The following is a 15,747-nucleotide window of genomic DNA, read 5'->3' on the forward strand; positions in this document are numbered from 1 at the left end:
TGCCATGGGCTTCCTCTGAGGAGCCTGCCCTGCCTTCCTCCCGGCCTCAGAAAGGCTGCAAATAAAGCAACAGCCCTGCTTCAGTGTGCTGGTTTAAAGTCATTATCATCAGTAAAAGCAGGAAACCCGAGATTGCTGCAGGAACAAAAAGATCTCCCTGTATTCATTTAGACCCTCGGGCGTAAAAGTGCTTAAATTAAACAAATAAAGAGGCTTTTGTGCAATTATTTTTTTTTTTTTTTTAACATTTCCTCGTCTTATTTCAGGAGGCACTCTGTGCTTTATCAGTATTTCTGATAAAAAATCTCACCTCTGCAGTGAGGCACAGCTGGTTTGCAGTGCTTGGCTCCATTGCCATGGCCAGAGTGAATTCCAGGGAGTTGCAGGGTTGGGGAAAGCCTTCCTTCCCCAGCAGGTGCAGAATGCCTGTGTCAAGAGTGACTTTGTGCTCTCCCTTTTCTTCCTTTTCACCCTTTTCCCCTTTGAACCTCAATCCGATTGGAAAAACAAAGTCGCCTTCCCTCAAGCAAAATTCATTTCACCCTAGCAAAATGAAAAGTTAAAAATTCGTTCCTGCCTCGCAGGTTGCCAAACCTTGCTCTCACTCGGGGGGAACGTTAGAAAAATGAATTGCTGTAAGTTTAGTAGCAAAATGTCCTGGAGGAATAGCAAAAATGATGCTGGGGAGTCAGTCAGAAGTGCAGCCCCATCTGCAGTGGTGGAGTGGGGAAGCCCTGAGTCCTTTTTTATGATTTTTTTTTTTTTTTCTTTCCCCCCGTGGAGTAACTTTAAAACGCTTTAAAATTTTTCTCTGTTTTTTGCATTTATTTTGGCTTTTTGCCTCCCTTACTCTTTTGTTTGTTCTTTGCATCCAGAGGAATGAGGCTTGGCTCCTTGACCTTTCAGCGAGCTTGGGATCCTCCTCTGGTTGTTGTGCCTCGTGGAAAAGGCAGCAGAGAGGCTTAAAAATACTGGAAAAGGGACCCTTGCTTCCAAATCTTTGCACTTGAAAAGGCCTTAAGCCACAAAGCATGGCTTCAGACGTGAATAAATGTCACATTGTACCTCCCTGGGCTGGGCTTTTACTTCTGTGACACTCGAGGATGCCAGGCTGCTGCTGTGCATCACTCTGGGAATCTGAGAAGCCTTCCATGAAGCCTGTGACCTGAATTTCTAAGCAGGCTGTGACAAAAAAAAAAAAAAAAAAAAAAAAATTGTCAAGTCAGGCTTGCTCCTCTTTCCCTGGGAAGAAAATGCACTTGGGTTTTCACATGCTGAGCATTGGAGTCCCAAGAAATCTGGGAATGAAGTCAATTGCTTGGGTGCCTGTTGACCCCAGGCCGTGTAAAATGTGTGACTTGGGGGTTTTTTTTGTTTTTTTTTTTTTTTTTGTTGGGACAGAGTACGAGGTTCCTGGTCAGATCCCATCAGTGCCAGTGTCTTTCCCAAGCTTTTGCCAAGTTTCTCTGTGGTGCCAGAAGGGGGTAGAGGGGCTCAGATTGATAATGAAGGAAATCAGAGCAAGTGAAGGTTATCAGCACCTGGTTGAAGTTCTGCTGTATCTGTAGTATTCCACAGATTGAACATGAATCTCTAAACGGGGCCCTCAAGCATTAATTCAAGTTTTAGGGCTGAAACCTGGTGTAGCTCTGAGATCCAGGACAAGCCTTTCTTATTCTTAGGGTTCTGTTTTAAATTTGGTACTTTGGAGCTATTTCTGCAAAGGAAGAAAGATGATAACATCTGGCCCCACGTTGCAAACTGGTTTTTTTTTGGTTGCTTGTTTTTCAGTTCTTGCCAGTAGTTAAAAATCAAAAGGTCCAGATTTTCCACGAGTGTGAATTAACTTCATTGACTTCATTGCGTTTACACGACATTTAATCGACCACAACATCCCAGGTCAGGTTTTAATGCCTTCAGGATGGAGTTTTTTATCATCTGCCATCTGCATTTTAAGCAGTGCTTAATTGTATAGTTTTTATATACAGGCGTGTGTGTAAATTCTGTGCATGCACAGAATCATGGTTTCATCTTTCTGTTTGATTTTTACTGCTCAGCGCTGGGTAAAATAAAAGTATTTAATTCCAATGCCCCTTTTTCCAGCGGACTGCATTTAAAAAAAAAAAAAAAAACAATCCCAGATTAGATATTGGTTGCCCATATGTGCAGGTCCTTTGGGAAATGGAGAGGTGAGGGATGTTTGTTTCCCAAAGAGCTCTCAGGGCTGTGTGCACAGCTCATGCTTTGCAATGAACCCTTTCCTTGGTTTTATATGGACAGAAAAAAAAGAGAGATGGGATAAAAAGAACTGAGTTTGTGAGCCCTGAGGGCTCAGGGGATTCCTGAGCTGGGGGGGTGCTCTCCTCCCAGCTTGGAATTGGCAATAGGAGAGGAGAAAATGATCGTTATTTGGTGTTAAAACAGAGATAATTACCGCTATAGACTTAAAGCAGCAATTAATTATTCATTGTCAGGAGTCTGGGCAGAGCTGGGGTTCACACCAGCCCCGGGAGCCTGCAGGGATGGATCCCTGGGGAGGGAGGGACACAGGGAGCTGTGAAATAGGCTCTGAAATAGCATTTGGTTTTCCCTGGGAAACCCGGGTGTTTCCTGTGCCTTACCGGAGCTCTGCCCCTGGGAGGAGACCAGCGAGCTGGGAAACAGGGATGGAGAGGTTGGATTTTCTGTGAGGGGCACAGCAGAGGAAATCCTGAAGCCGGCAGGAGCTTGGGGATGTCCTGGTGGCCTCCAGGAGCCGGGGCTGAGGCAGGATGCTGCACGCAGGGAGGGATGCAGCAGCTTTGCTGTAGCCATAGCAACAGCTGCGATGCGCCGCTGGCTGCAGGAGAGGTGTGGCTACCGGGCCAGGCGGTGCAGTAGCCCCCAGGCACTGAGGTGGGGAGCAGGAGGGAGTGTCCAGCTGTGCCCAGCTGTGCTGCCAGGCATGTGGCAGCCCCAGGAGCCGAGGGGAGGGTTGGGGACCAGGCAGGACAGCTCGGGGTGGGGTGGGGGGGTGCAGGTGGGCTCTGTCTTGGAGCAAGGTGTGGGATCCCAGGTGTGGCTGCCAGGGTAAATCCCATCTCCATCTCCTGCCAGGCACGGTGGGACGGTGCCTGTGGGGCTGAGATTACAAATCCTTGCCTTTATTGCTCTTTTTGAAAGCATTTCGTGGCTCTTCCGTGTGACACTGCGCTTGCTCACTCAATTTAAGCAGTTTCACCTCCATTTGGATTTTTTGGGTGGAAACACTTGAGGCCCTGATCCCGATATTTCAGTGTCTGTGTGATGGTGCCACAGGGGATGGATTCATCCTCTTCCTGTGCTCTGGAGGCTTCCAGGATCCTGGAAGGGCTGGGGACAAACCTGTGCTGTTCCAGCTCTCCTCAGGCACTGTGTCCTCAGCTGGGACATGGAGCTGCAGGTTTTGGGTAGGAACGCTGTGTTTCTAATATTGGCTGCAGCAAACAAGTCTGGAGAGGCATTTAAATGTATCTGCAAAGTGGGATTTTTATTTTTTTTTTATTTTTTTTTCCCTTTCTGTGAGATACTTTGCCAGCTGTTGTTTCTGGGAAAAAAAAAAAATCTCAATCATTTTTTATGAGAACTGTTTTTAGGTTTCATTGTGTTTGGGGCTGATTTATACATTATGCATTAGCTCTGGAAGGCAAAACATTTATTTACCAGCTTGAATATTTAGGGGAAGAGCAAGTGGGAGTCAGTGAAAAAAGCCTGTGTGGATGGCTTAGCCAGAGATCCAGAGGGAGTTTCCTGGTGTTGGAAATGGCAGAATGAAGCTGCAAGGGGGCAGCTGGGTTTTTCTGTGCCTCTGTGTGTGCCTGCAGAGCTCGGTGCCCCTGGATCCTGGATCTGCTGCTGCCTCCGGGGCAAGGAGGGGACACAGGGAACAGATCCTGGCTGTGCTGGGGAGGAGCTGAGGAGGGCAGTGGGTTTCCTTTGTTTGCCTTTGCCTGGATGGTGTTTCTGAGAGAGTTCCTTACAAGGCTCTGAGAAACTCAGGGTGCTTTGTGCTGCTCTTTTCCCTGTGCTGGGGAATGAAAGAATGCTGATGGGAGCTTGGGGAAAGCAGCAGCAGAGCCACAGGAATGGTGCTGGTGTGGAAGGGGGCTCCAAGGTGAAAGCTTTGCTTGCTGAATTCAAAATTTTCGCCCCCAAGTGATGGTTCCTGAGAGCGGGGCTGTCTCAGGAACAGAGTGAGGGGGCTGGAGCTTTGAGGGAAACAAAATGTGGGGGAAAATAGACCCTTAAAGCTCAGAACATCAATTCCAGAACAAGGGCAGGCAGGGAGGGACTTCCCTGGGAGCAGCTCCTTGGCTGCCTGGGGAAAAAATTGTAAAGGGAATTCCAACGGAGGAGCAGAGGGAGCTGTGAGACACCTGGGAGCCAGGGCTGGGATCAAACAGCCATCAGTGGGGGGGGTCACAGAGAGGGAAAACAGAGTGTTCAGTTCCATGTTGACTTCTTGGAGGGCAGTAAATCGTGCCTTGGAAGCTCGGTGTGGTCCAAAGCAGCCAGCCCCCAAATCCAGAAGGGTTCACTTGCCCCACAGCATGTCCAGAAATAGGCATGTTTGGATAGGGCTGTGGGGGAAACAGCTGAGCTGGAACATGGCTGTGGCTGTTACAGCTGTGAAGGCCAAAAAAGGGAATCCAGGCTAAGCTCAGACACGGGGACTCAACCACGTTGTTAACAAAAAAAAATGTTACAATTGTAGTTGGGTTTGGTTGCATTATGCTATAGGCTTTTTGGCAGGGATTTCGTGGGAGATGAGGAAACAGCAGCTCGAAGCTTCCCTCAAGCTTTTTTGGTTCTCTGTTTTGTCAAAGTGTCCGTGATGCATTCTAAAAAAAAAAAAAAAATCCATCTCGGGCTCTTTCTGGAAAACCTCTCCGGCGGGTGAATGTGGGACAGAGCAGATCCTGCATGGCCCTGCTGGGGCTTGGCCTCAGGAAACCAGGCTGAGGGGCTGCGTGGGAGCCCAGCAAGGAAGGGCTTGGCCCTCCTGCTCAGCTGGACCAGCCTCAGGGGGCAGGAGAAGTCCTGGCTGCCCTGGGCATCCTTGGTGTGCTGTGCAGGGAAACCGTGCTGAGCCGGGCTGGTGCTGGGGGTCAGGGCTGAGCTGGGCACACCCAGGGATTTCTGACCTCGGCAGGTGGGCACCACAGCCAGACAGAGACCCTGCAGGTCCCTGGGCACATGGGGTGGTGCCTGTGAACAGGAGATGGTCCCTGGGCATAGGGGATGGTCCCTGGGCACAGGGGATGGTCCCTGGGCTCAGGGGATGCTCCCTGGGCTCAGGAGAGCATCCTTGGGCACAGGAGGTGGTCCCTGGGCTCAGGAGGTGGTCCCTGGGCACAGGAGATGGTCCCTGGGCTCAGGAGAGCATCTCTGGGCACAGGAGAGCATCCCTGGGCACAGGAGGTGGTCCCTGGGCTCAGGGGATGGTCCCTGGGCACAGGGGATGCTCCCTGGGCTCAGGAGAGCATCCTTGGGCTCAGGAGAGCATCCCTGGGCTCAGGAGAGCATCCCTGGGCACAGGAGGTGGTCCCTGGGCTCAGGAGGTGGTCCCTGGGCACGGGAGAGCATCCCTGGGCTCAGGAGGTGGTCCCTGGGCTCAGGAGGTGGTCCCTGGGCTCAGGGGATGCTCCCTGGGCTCAGGAGAGCATCCTTGGGCTCAGGAGGTGGTCCCTGGGCTCAGGAGGTGGTCCCTGGGCTCAGGAGGTGGTCCCTGGGCACGGGAGAGCATCCCTGGGCTCAGGAGATGTCCCTGGGCTCAGGAGGTGGTCCCTGGGCACAGGAGATGTCCCTGGGCACAGGGAATTGTTTGAAGCCCTCCCGTCAGGACAAGTGCCACACGTGTCCCCGCTGCCCGGGGGGGGGATGATTAAAACTTCACAACCCTTCCCCAGGGGGGGGATTTCTCAATTTCTTTGGGGGGAAATAACCCCGTAAGAGGCGTCCCTTTGCTGGCATCTTTAATTAACCCGGAGTTTCATTTGTTGCTGTGGTTGAAGTTCATCAGCTGGGCGAGGGTGAAGTCGGGCAGATTCGTCAGCAAATTTAAGCTTTGCTCCTTAGGAAAAACCTCAAAGCCTTAGAGCTGCATTTATGCAGAAATGGCAGAGTTGGTGATGGGGTGTGGGGGGAAAAAGGAGATTTTTAAAGCCCATAGGTTTGTTCATCTAGTTGCTTTAAGGTTTGAGAAACCTTTTTATGCTGATTTCTGCAAACACAAAGACACCTAGGAAGGCTTTTTGACTGTCCCCAGTCTATTTTTTCCTGGTTTTTTTTTTTTTTTTGGGCCTTGCTTGTGTTTAAAGTGGGTTTCACCCTGTGGCTGTGTGAGGTGGCACTGAGTGAAGGCTGCCAGGCCATCCTGCAGGGATCCTCTGGGGGCTGGATTTGGGGGGCTCTGTGTGATGGGGAGGTTTTTGGGGGCTCTCTGTGATGATGAGGTCTCTTGGGACCGGATTTTGGGGGTGTCTGGGGTTGGATTTTGGGGAACTCTGTGTGATGGGGAGGTCACTTGGGGCTGGATTTTGGGGGGCTCTCTGTGATGAGGTCAGTTTTTGGGGCTGGATTTTGGGGACTCAGTGTGATGGGGTTTGATTTTGGGGGCTCTGGTGGGGAAGTCTCTTGGGGCTGGATTTTGGGGGGGCTCTGTTATGGGGAGGTCTCTGGGCTGGATTTTGGGGGTCTCAGTGTGATGGGGAGGTATCTTGGAGCTGGGTTTTGGGGGTCTCAGTGTGATGGGGCTGGATTTTGGGGGCTCTGTGTGATGGGGTGTTTTTTGGGAGCTGGATTTTGGGGGCTCTGTCTGAGGGGGAGGTGCCTTGGGGCTGGATTTTGGGGGGCTCTGTGATTGGGAAATGTCTTGGGGCTGGATTTTGGGGGGGGCTCTGTTATGGGGAGGTCTCTGGGCTGGATTTTTTGGGGGCTCTGATTGGGAAGTATTTGGGGCTGGATTTTGGGGGGGGCTCTGTTATGGGGAGGTCTCTGGGCTGGATTTTGGGGGTCTCTGTGTGATGGGGCTGGATTTTGGGGTCTCTGATGGGGAGGTCGCTGGGGGCTGGATTTTGGGGAGCTCTGTGTGATGGGGCTGGATTTTGGGGTCTCTGTGTGATAGGGGTGTCTCTTGGGGCTGGATTTTGGGGTCTGTGATGGGGAGGTCTCTTAGGGCTGGATTTTGGGGCTCTGGTGGGGAGGTCTCTTGGGCAGTGCTGTTTTTTGGCTGCCCCCATGGCAGGATGGGGAGCTGGGGCACACCTGGGGGTCTGTATCCATCGTGCCCAGCTGTGGGCTTGGGGTCTCTGTGCAGGGTTTGCTGCTCTCCCGGAGCCACAGGCATATGGAGATGGTGGGAGGGGTTTCCATGGAAACCTTCCAGCAGCCTGACATCACCAGCAATTCCACATTTAAGCTTTCCAAGGCTTTTTGGATTTCGGGGATTACATAACTTCCCGGGGGTTAGGCTGGGGTTTCGGATCTAATCAGCATCCAGGGTCTTAGTTGAATTAAATTTTTAGAAAAGCCAAAACACCCCAATCCAAAAGTGGCCTGCAGTGGCTCTGCAAGCCCTGGAGCCAGCCCTCAAAAAACAAAAAAACCCCAAAAAACAGGAAAAAAAACCAAAAAAACGGGAAGGCAGAGCCCCCTTGGGCTGGGGCACAGCCACTCACACCCACCTTTATAAATGTTTGTGTAGCTGAGTCAGGTTATTTTTATTTTTTTTTTTTTTTCCTCAGAGGAGAAGAAATAGCTTCATCTTGCTTGCAGGTATCTGTAATCATTTTTTAGCAGCTGTTTGTGTTCTCTTGTCTGTGAACTTGAGGAAAACTCTGTGGTTTTCAGTTCAGTGCAACTCGGGGTTTTTGTGGGACACTCGGGACCGAGGCGCCTTGTGGGAGATTTGGAAATAATGTAATAACATCAAAAGAGGCAGCAAACCCTGCAGATGAGGCAGGGGGAGCCTTGGACGAGGATAGATTTATTTTTAAGGACAGCACAACTGCTCCTGGCTTGGGGGGCTCATGAGCCATGAAAGCAGAGTGAGCCCGAGGATTCCCTGGGCTGGGAAAAAGATTTTTGTCTTGCTCAGGGTGGGGAAACACTGAAATGCAGAGTAGGATTTCAACCCCTCGGGGTTGCCTCTGTTCCAGCTGTGCCCAAATCTCTTCTCCTTGCCAGGGACCCAGGGGCAGCCACAGCTGTGCCAGGGGCTCTCACCTCCCTGGAAAAAAATGTGATGTGATTCGTGACCCAGGTGGAATTTGTCTGCCTCTGGAGAGTTCATCTGGCTCTTACCTGTAATTGTGCATCAAAGACACAATTTCAAGGAAAAATTATCAAAAACCTCCCCCATTTTTACTTAACTAATATCTTTAGAACCTCAGGCAGCTGGGAAACAATTTCATAAAGGAGCTCACCCAGGTTTTGGGTTTGGGGTTGGTCAGTGTAACAGCGATATTAATTAGTGGTTTGCTTGTAATTTTTTGGTTTTACTTCGAGTTAGGATTAAAAACACGAATCTTTCCGTGTTTGGGCTTTGGTTGTTTCTTAAATTTTATTTAAAATATAGAGAGTTTTGTAATGCTTTTAGCCGTGCTGAGAGCCCTTGAGCTCCTGGGCAAATCCTGTCCTGTGCTGCTCCTGCAGCCAGGATGAGGGCAAGCAGGAAAAGCTGCCCAGGGATGGAGGAGAAACATCAACTTGGTGGCTGCTGTTGGAAATGGGATCCTTGCTCCAGGCAGGCTTAGCCTGGGCAGTGCCAAAACCAAGCACACTCGACCTCTGCTGTCCCTGCATGCCAGCTCACAAGCCTGTCCCCTGTCATGAGTGTCAGCATCTCTAAAATCCCAGGGAGCTGGGGCAGCTTTTTGGGTCACACGGGGCTCATCAGAGCCAAAAATCAAGTGAGCAGAGCAGGAATTTTGGGGGCTTAAATCGTTCCAGACCTGCCGGCAGCCCGCCGGGTGAGAACCCTTTGGCACATTTCATTTTTGCCCCCTAGGGAAAAGGTGCTGGATCTGGATCCCCTGGCAGCTCAGGGGGGGCCAGGTACCCCAGGTAAAAGGCACAGAGGGGCAGGGAGGGGACGGGCAGGAGCCTCGTGTGGTTTGGGAACATTTGTGAGCTGCTGATTTGTTTGCTGGGAGGGATGGGAGCCCAGCAGAGAGTCCGGGGTTCCCTCCCTGGGCTGGTGCCAGGGAGGGGATGGAAGGGCAGCAAACTTGGTGACAGCGAACTGAACATGCCAGATTTCCATCAGAGGAACTGAGCACTGGCATCAGATCCTCTGTCCTTCAGTGCCTGGGCTCTGCTCCATGTCCTGGTCCCCTCCAAGGGGTTTAGAAAGCAGCCAGCCCTGTATGATTCAGGTGAGAGCAGCCAGCAGAAAAACTTCTCTTGGTTCTGCTTTGCTCTGGCTGAGCCAAAATTACCATAGGGAAATTCTCATCAGAGAGCTGAATAAAATCAGGGCTTTTGGAGGCACTTAGCAGAAATCATTTAGTTTTTCCATACAAGCTGTGTGGTTTGAGTCCCATAAAATCAGGCTTGAAGGGGTTTTTATTGGGGCTTGGAAAGGGTGAGGAGGTTTTTGGCGTGATGCTGAGCCCGGTGGAAATGAGAGGAAGTGTTTCAGTTGAAAGTTGAAGTGTAAGTGTATCCTCTGGAATTGATTGAGAGACTAGTTCTCTGTTGTGAGGTATAATCCCACTTGAAAGGCTCTCTCATCTGAAAACATAATCTTATTTTAAGACTCTGGGTATTACCAAGGCAATGCTTCCATTTAGGGAGGAAAAGAATATAATTGGGATAAAAAAGAAAATGAAAAAAAAGAGCCTGGTAGTACCTTCATAAAACAGATGGTCCTTTCTGCAGCCACACGTGGAAGAGTCCTGCCTGGGTGGGGGATTTGGATGTAATTACAGCTGCCCTTGGAGCTCTCCCTCTGGGTGATTGGAAGAGCAGATTCTCGGGGATCCACTGGAATCAAAGCACCCCGTTGTTGTGTCCACCTTCCTCCTTCCTCTCTCTCTGCTTCTCCCTTCTCCCAGCAGACGGCAGGGAATGCTTTTGCCACCCAGCAGGGGAAGTGTATAAAAGTTTGCAAATATAAAGGGCATGAAAGACTCGACCCATCTCAGAGATGGGGGAGAGGGGTCCCACCTTTGGGACAGCCTGGTGCAGTCCTGGTCCCCAGCATTCCCTGGGGAGCTGAGGAGCTGCCAAAGGCAGGGATGATGTGTGAGCTGAGGCACAGCTCCTGGGCTATCCACAGCCTTCCAAAAAGTGCTAATGAAGGGCACATTTGCTTATTAGTGATGGGTGTCAAGCCATTCGCCATCATGAAAATATCCTATTGCCACGACTTTGATAAATAGCTGCTGAGGCTCATGAATTTTTAACAGCAGTCCTATATTTAGGGGCTTTCAGTTCCTGGGTGAGATGAAAGGCGCTTGGGAGATGGAGCTCTGGAAGCACCTTGTCTCCTGCTGCCTATTTAAAGCCAGTGTTGTCTCTCTCTGATGTATGAATAGCGTGTTGACACTGATTGATGTGATTTTTTTTTTATGCTGGAGATTTGTGCTCTCAGCCTGCCTGTCACCATCAAGCAGAAGGCAGAAGTGCAGAAGGACCCGTGCTTCATCTGCGTGTGCTGTGTGTTCACTTCTCCCCACAGCCAGGGGGAAAACAGGAAAACCAAAGTTGAGATCTGTCAGTGGGGCCCCGGAGGAAAAAGCAGGAGCCAGCTCTGCCGGGACAGAGCAGAGCCTGGGGATGAGTTTTCCTGGGATCTGGAACCCTGATGGTGCTCGTTCCCTGGCTGGAAAACCAGGAGTGTGTTTAGGCAGGGCTCCCATCCGTGGAGGATCTTGTTTGCTGCATCCTCTTCTCTCTCCACAGCCATCCCCAGCTCCCAGCTGAGTAAGGGAATTGCTGGTGGCAGGGCTGAGAAACCTCCCAGTGGAGCTTGGACACGATGCAGCAGCTGGGAAATGGGATGAAATAGTGCCCAGCCCCATTACAGGTAACTCTGGGGACGTGCCAGGTGTGCAGGTGGTGTGAGCTGAGGGTCGGGGCTGTGCTTGGAGGAGCAGAGTGGTGCTCAGGAATCCCAGTGAACTGAAAAAGGGCTTTGGGAAGATGTGATGCTGCTCCAAGGGCTCAAAGGAAATGCTCTGTGTCGTGCCAGGCAATGAGCTGGGCTGGTGGCTGATCCCAAGCCAGGCTGGGGCCAGAGATGTTGGGATGCCCTGGAAAAGGCTGGCTGGCATCCTGCTGCTTTGTCACCTGAAAAACCCCTCCCATGCTCATGTTTACACCCCCACGAATTCCCTTCTGATGTGCTTTGATTGCCCTGTCCAATAAAGCATTGCTCTAATTCCCCTTTGATAGGTGCTGTAGGTGGGTGCAGCATTTTCACCTTGCAATCTCGGGAATGAAAATTTTCCCTGCCAGTTTTATATGCAAAGAGCAAAATGATGGATGTCTGGAGTATGGAACTGTCTCTGCCTTGCTAAATATGATTTACATAAGGTTTAAGTGCCTGAGCACTTAAAGCACCTTGTGTTGGGATGGAAATGGGAAAGGATTTTTTTTGCTTCTGTTGTGGCTGAGAGGGGAAGGGACCAGATCCTCATTCGAGCTTAAATGTGAGATCCTGACACGCTCTGGGGTCCTGCCTGTGCTGGCAGGGCTGCCCTGCCTTTCCAACCAACCCTCTGCCTCTAGAGGAAACAGCCTGTGTGTCTTCATTATCCAGAATTAATCTCCAAATGATGGTGAGCACTGATTATATCAAAGTAAGAAAACAGTTAATGGGGATGCCTAATGTAAAATAACAAAAGAGATTGTAATAGCTTTAAGCATTTATACGTTCAGGGGAGCTTAGAGTGTATTAGAGCTGCTCTGCAGATGAGCCTGGACAGTTGAGATGCTGGGATTCATTTGCAGGCAGTAAATCCCTGCCTTTGGCCGGCCCACGTTGAGGCTGCCTCTATTCCTGGACCACGTGTTCAAGCCACAACTTTAAAACACGGTTTTGGCAAATTCCAAAAGTTGCATTCTTTGCGGGAGGTCGGTTTTTTTTTTTTTTTTTTTTTTTTTTTTTTTTTGTGTGTGTGTGCTTCAATCCAGGTTCCCAGCCACCCCCAGAATGGGGCTGAGGCTGAAGCAGACAGGGCAATCTGCTCTCCTCATCTGAACTCGTGGCATCCAGTATTTGGGATGCTGAAAGACAAAAAGTCCCTCCTTTTTCCCCCCAAGAAAAGAGGAGAGGTGACAGCAGCATCTCTTCCTTCCCAGGTGGCTTTACAGCAGCTCTTCTTGCAAAGTTGCCTTTTTTGGTTAGTCTGCCCGTGGATATGAACACAACAAAAATATTGCTTCCCCAAAATAAAGCTCGTCAGAGAGGCCACTGTATTGCCTTCCAAATCAGAAGAAGTCTGGGAACTCCAGAGCAGCTGTAATTAAGCCAGTAAATTATGAGGAATTTCTGGCAGTTGGTGTGAGGACAGGACCCAGCCTGCTGGGATGGGGATGGGGGCACAGAGCAGAGCAGATCCTGCTGCAGAATCCCAGACAGCCATCCAGTGCCACCCCCTGCCACAAACAGGGACATCTTGGCACCATCCCAGGGTTGGGGCAGCCACAGCTTCTCTGGGAAAACTCTTCCAGGGCCTCCTCACCCTCACAGGGAAGAATTTCTTCCTAATATCCAAGCTACCCCTGCCCTCTGTCAGTTTAAGCATACATATATATATGTTTGAGCAGCTTACCTCTAGCATGGTCAATTGAAACATGGAAAAGATCCTGGGAAACAACTGCCAGATTCTTGCTGTGTGACAGAAATTAGTTCTTGTACTGAACAAAAGGAAGTATAACCTTCTCTTTAAAGGTCACCTGCCGCTGTTGTTTGACTTAAACTCTCTCTGAACCATATGCTGTTGCATGTTATTTATTATTTCTGATTCCTCCCCCATTTACGTTGAGATACATTTGCTTGTTGTCCTTGGATCTCGATGTGCCTGTGATCTTGCAGGCGACTCGTTGGCACTGGGGCCGAGGCAGAACCTTGCTGTAAATCTTTGACTTTTCTGTGCTGGTTACTCACTGGCCAGGCCGAGCATCTTTTTGTCTCTTAAAGCTGTGGGAGATTTCCCGAGGGTTTTCTCATACCCCTGAGTAGATACACTGGCTGGCAATACAAAGACTTCTTGAGAAATAAGTGGAGATGTCACAGCTTTTGGAATTATTGATCCAGTGCAGTGCTGGGTTTTTTGAAAAGTAATCCCTTCAGAGAGGTGGGAGCTTTAAATGTGGGAGGGAAAGGAGCAGCTGGGAAGAGGGTTGTGGAAAGGAGGGGTAGAGCAGCACCTTCCCTGCACACCTGTTTGTGTAGTTTTGTGCAGGTTTGTGTAGTGCCAGCCATTCCTCTGAGTGCAGTGTGGTGCAGAACCTTCTGGTGGCCAGGGCTCTGATTTTACAGAATTGCACTCTGACTGAGGATAACAGGACGAGGATTCATTCCAGCTCGTTGTATTAGGACTGAAATAATTTTCTCTGGGTGGGTGTAGGTCCAGACTCTTTGCCTGGATGTGGCCATGCCCTTGTGATGGTGTCTCCAAAAGCTGTGGGGGCTCCCTGTCCTGCCCAGCAGCCACTGCCTGTCACAAACACCTGCAGTGAAGAGCAGGAGAGCACAGTGTCACACCTACTGCTCACCTGTTCCTGTAACATTCAGCTCCCTTTCCGAGCCCATTCCATACCTTCCTTATGGCCATCTAATTCCAGTTACTTCCCGAGGCGAATAATCCCAATATTCATTCATTTTTCTACAAGTGTCCCCAGTTCTAGGTAGAGCCTCAGCCCTGGAAGGAGTGTTGTGCTGAGCTGCAGACTCCAGCCCTCGGTTTCCTGGGAGTGTGACCCTCAGGAACTGCAAACTGGAGCTGAGTTGAGTATGTCCAAGGGCTGGAATCCCCCGGGAATGCCCTGGGTAGCTGGGCTACTCCTGGAATTGTGCCTAATGGCCAGGCAGGAGGTGACTGGGGAGGGGCTGAGCTCTGTGAGGATCCTGCCCTTCCCAGGACCACGGTGGATTATCTGTCAGTGCTTTTATTAGGCACATTATCAGCCTTTTGATTCTTTGAGTTTAGGTTCATTGGCAGGGTGGCTGCGGTTTTTCCTGTGCAATCAAAATGAACCTGGCAAAATCTGCACCTATTTTCTGTACAAAGGCTGGGGGCTCTGTTAGCAAAACAACAAACTGTCTGAGCTTTTGTAACCCAATAAATAGGGCAGCTGTTGTTGGAGTGGTGTTCCAGCAGCACCCTTTATTTCTTCTTAGAAAGGAGCTCCTCCTGTGTTTTGCAAAGCTCTCCTCTTATCTGTGCTCATCTGCACCTGATGCAGCTAATAAAAATGCAGCAGATTGCAGATTTGCATACATTAGTTTATAATTGCATGCTTCCAAGTGGAACCCACGGCAGGCTTTGGTTGGTTGGTTGGTGTCGTGCAGGATGTGCTGATGGACATCTTGGATTTTCCCTGCAAAGGAGCTGCTTTTCCTGCCACGGTGGGGTGGGAGCCTGACCCTGAGGCAGCTCTGGGCATTGCTGCTGCAGGCAGGGAGGAGGGCCAGGATTCCCAGCCACTGACACTACAGACAGCTCCTGCTATTTTTGTACTGTTTTTTCCCCTTTTGCCTTTACCTTATGTGCACCTCGGGCTCCTTGAACCTCCCAGAGAGTCTTGGTAAAAGGATGGGATGTTTATCATCTGTCTATAATGAATGTACAATCTGGGAGGCACACACACAGGTCTTGGCAAACCATTTTTAGATATTGCTGCAGGCAGACTTCCCCCAATGGGGAATGATCAGGAACGTTTTCCTACAGCTGGGAGGAAAACACAGGCTTTTCACATCATAATGATTTGCTGAAGAAGGATGAATCCTTTGCACCTATTTTACCCTCCTTTCCTTGTGCTGGTACCTCCCTGGCTGCATCCTGAGGCAGCACACCTGAGGGTGTTTGTGGCAGCTTTAGCACAGTGCTGGGCTGGGAGGGGAAGGCAGCCTGGCAGGATTTCCTTCTGCCTCGGAAGGAAATAGTCACAGCTCCTGGAAAAATAGTCACAGCTCCTGGAAAAAGTCAAAGCTCCTGGCAGGTGAGTCCTGACTGATGATAAAAAGTCACAGGTTCTCATAAAGGAGAAGGTATTGCTGTGTTCCTCCATTGTGGGTGTTTTAAAGATGCCTCCTGTACTGCTCCAGTAACTCCCGCTAGTTTGTTAGGACTCATTATAGAATTTCCCAATCCATAGGAATACAATTAACAGTAACAACCTGAGCCTTTGGGCAAAAGGCTGTATGTAAAAAAGAATTTTTTTTCCTCCCCAGGTGCAGTGCCTGGGTAGAGCTCTTACTTGCACGAGGAACAAAATTAAAATGCAGCTGCCTTTTGCTCAGTTATTGCTTCAGAGGCAGCCAAACCGGGAGAGTGAGCCGGATTGTTTTCCCATTTAATCTTCTGTGCAATTGCTAATTAAGTTCCTATTGCTGGAGCTTTATTAATGCTAAAGATGTGAAAGGCAGAAAGAACCTGTTAAAGATGTGAAAGGCAGTTTGATTTTTTTTTTTTTTTTTCTCCAGCCAATGGCTGAATGTGAAGAACTGACCATTAGCAGGAAGCTGCTGTTTCAAAATCTGGAATTACTGAGAAG

The 15,747-nt window shown here is 50.0% G+C and overlaps 1 protein-coding gene across 3 annotated transcripts in view; it reads left to right on the forward strand.

The window, feature by feature from the left end:
* The window catches only part of SLC24A3 (solute carrier family 24 member 3), a 78,318-nt gene that overhangs the window by 14,556 nt on the left and 48,015 nt on the right, over nucleotides 1-15,747 (forward strand). The window contains exon 1 of one of the 3 annotated variants that reach the window (XM_088160856.1): nucleotides 12,132-15,192. The exons of the other annotated variants lie outside the window; for them this stretch is intronic. The gene's annotated coding sequence lies outside the window, so the exon portion shown is untranslated. Of the gene's footprint in view, nucleotides 1-12,131; nucleotides 15,193-15,747 lie in introns of those variants that run through there. 3 annotated transcript variants of the gene reach the window in all.

Source organism: Sturnus vulgaris, chromosome 3 (genome assembly GCF_052056855.1).
Source record: "Sturnus vulgaris isolate bStuVul1 chromosome 3, bStuVul1.hap1, whole genome shotgun sequence".
In the NCBI taxonomy this organism is placed as follows: Eukaryota; Metazoa; Chordata; class Aves; order Passeriformes; family Sturnidae; genus Sturnus; species Sturnus vulgaris.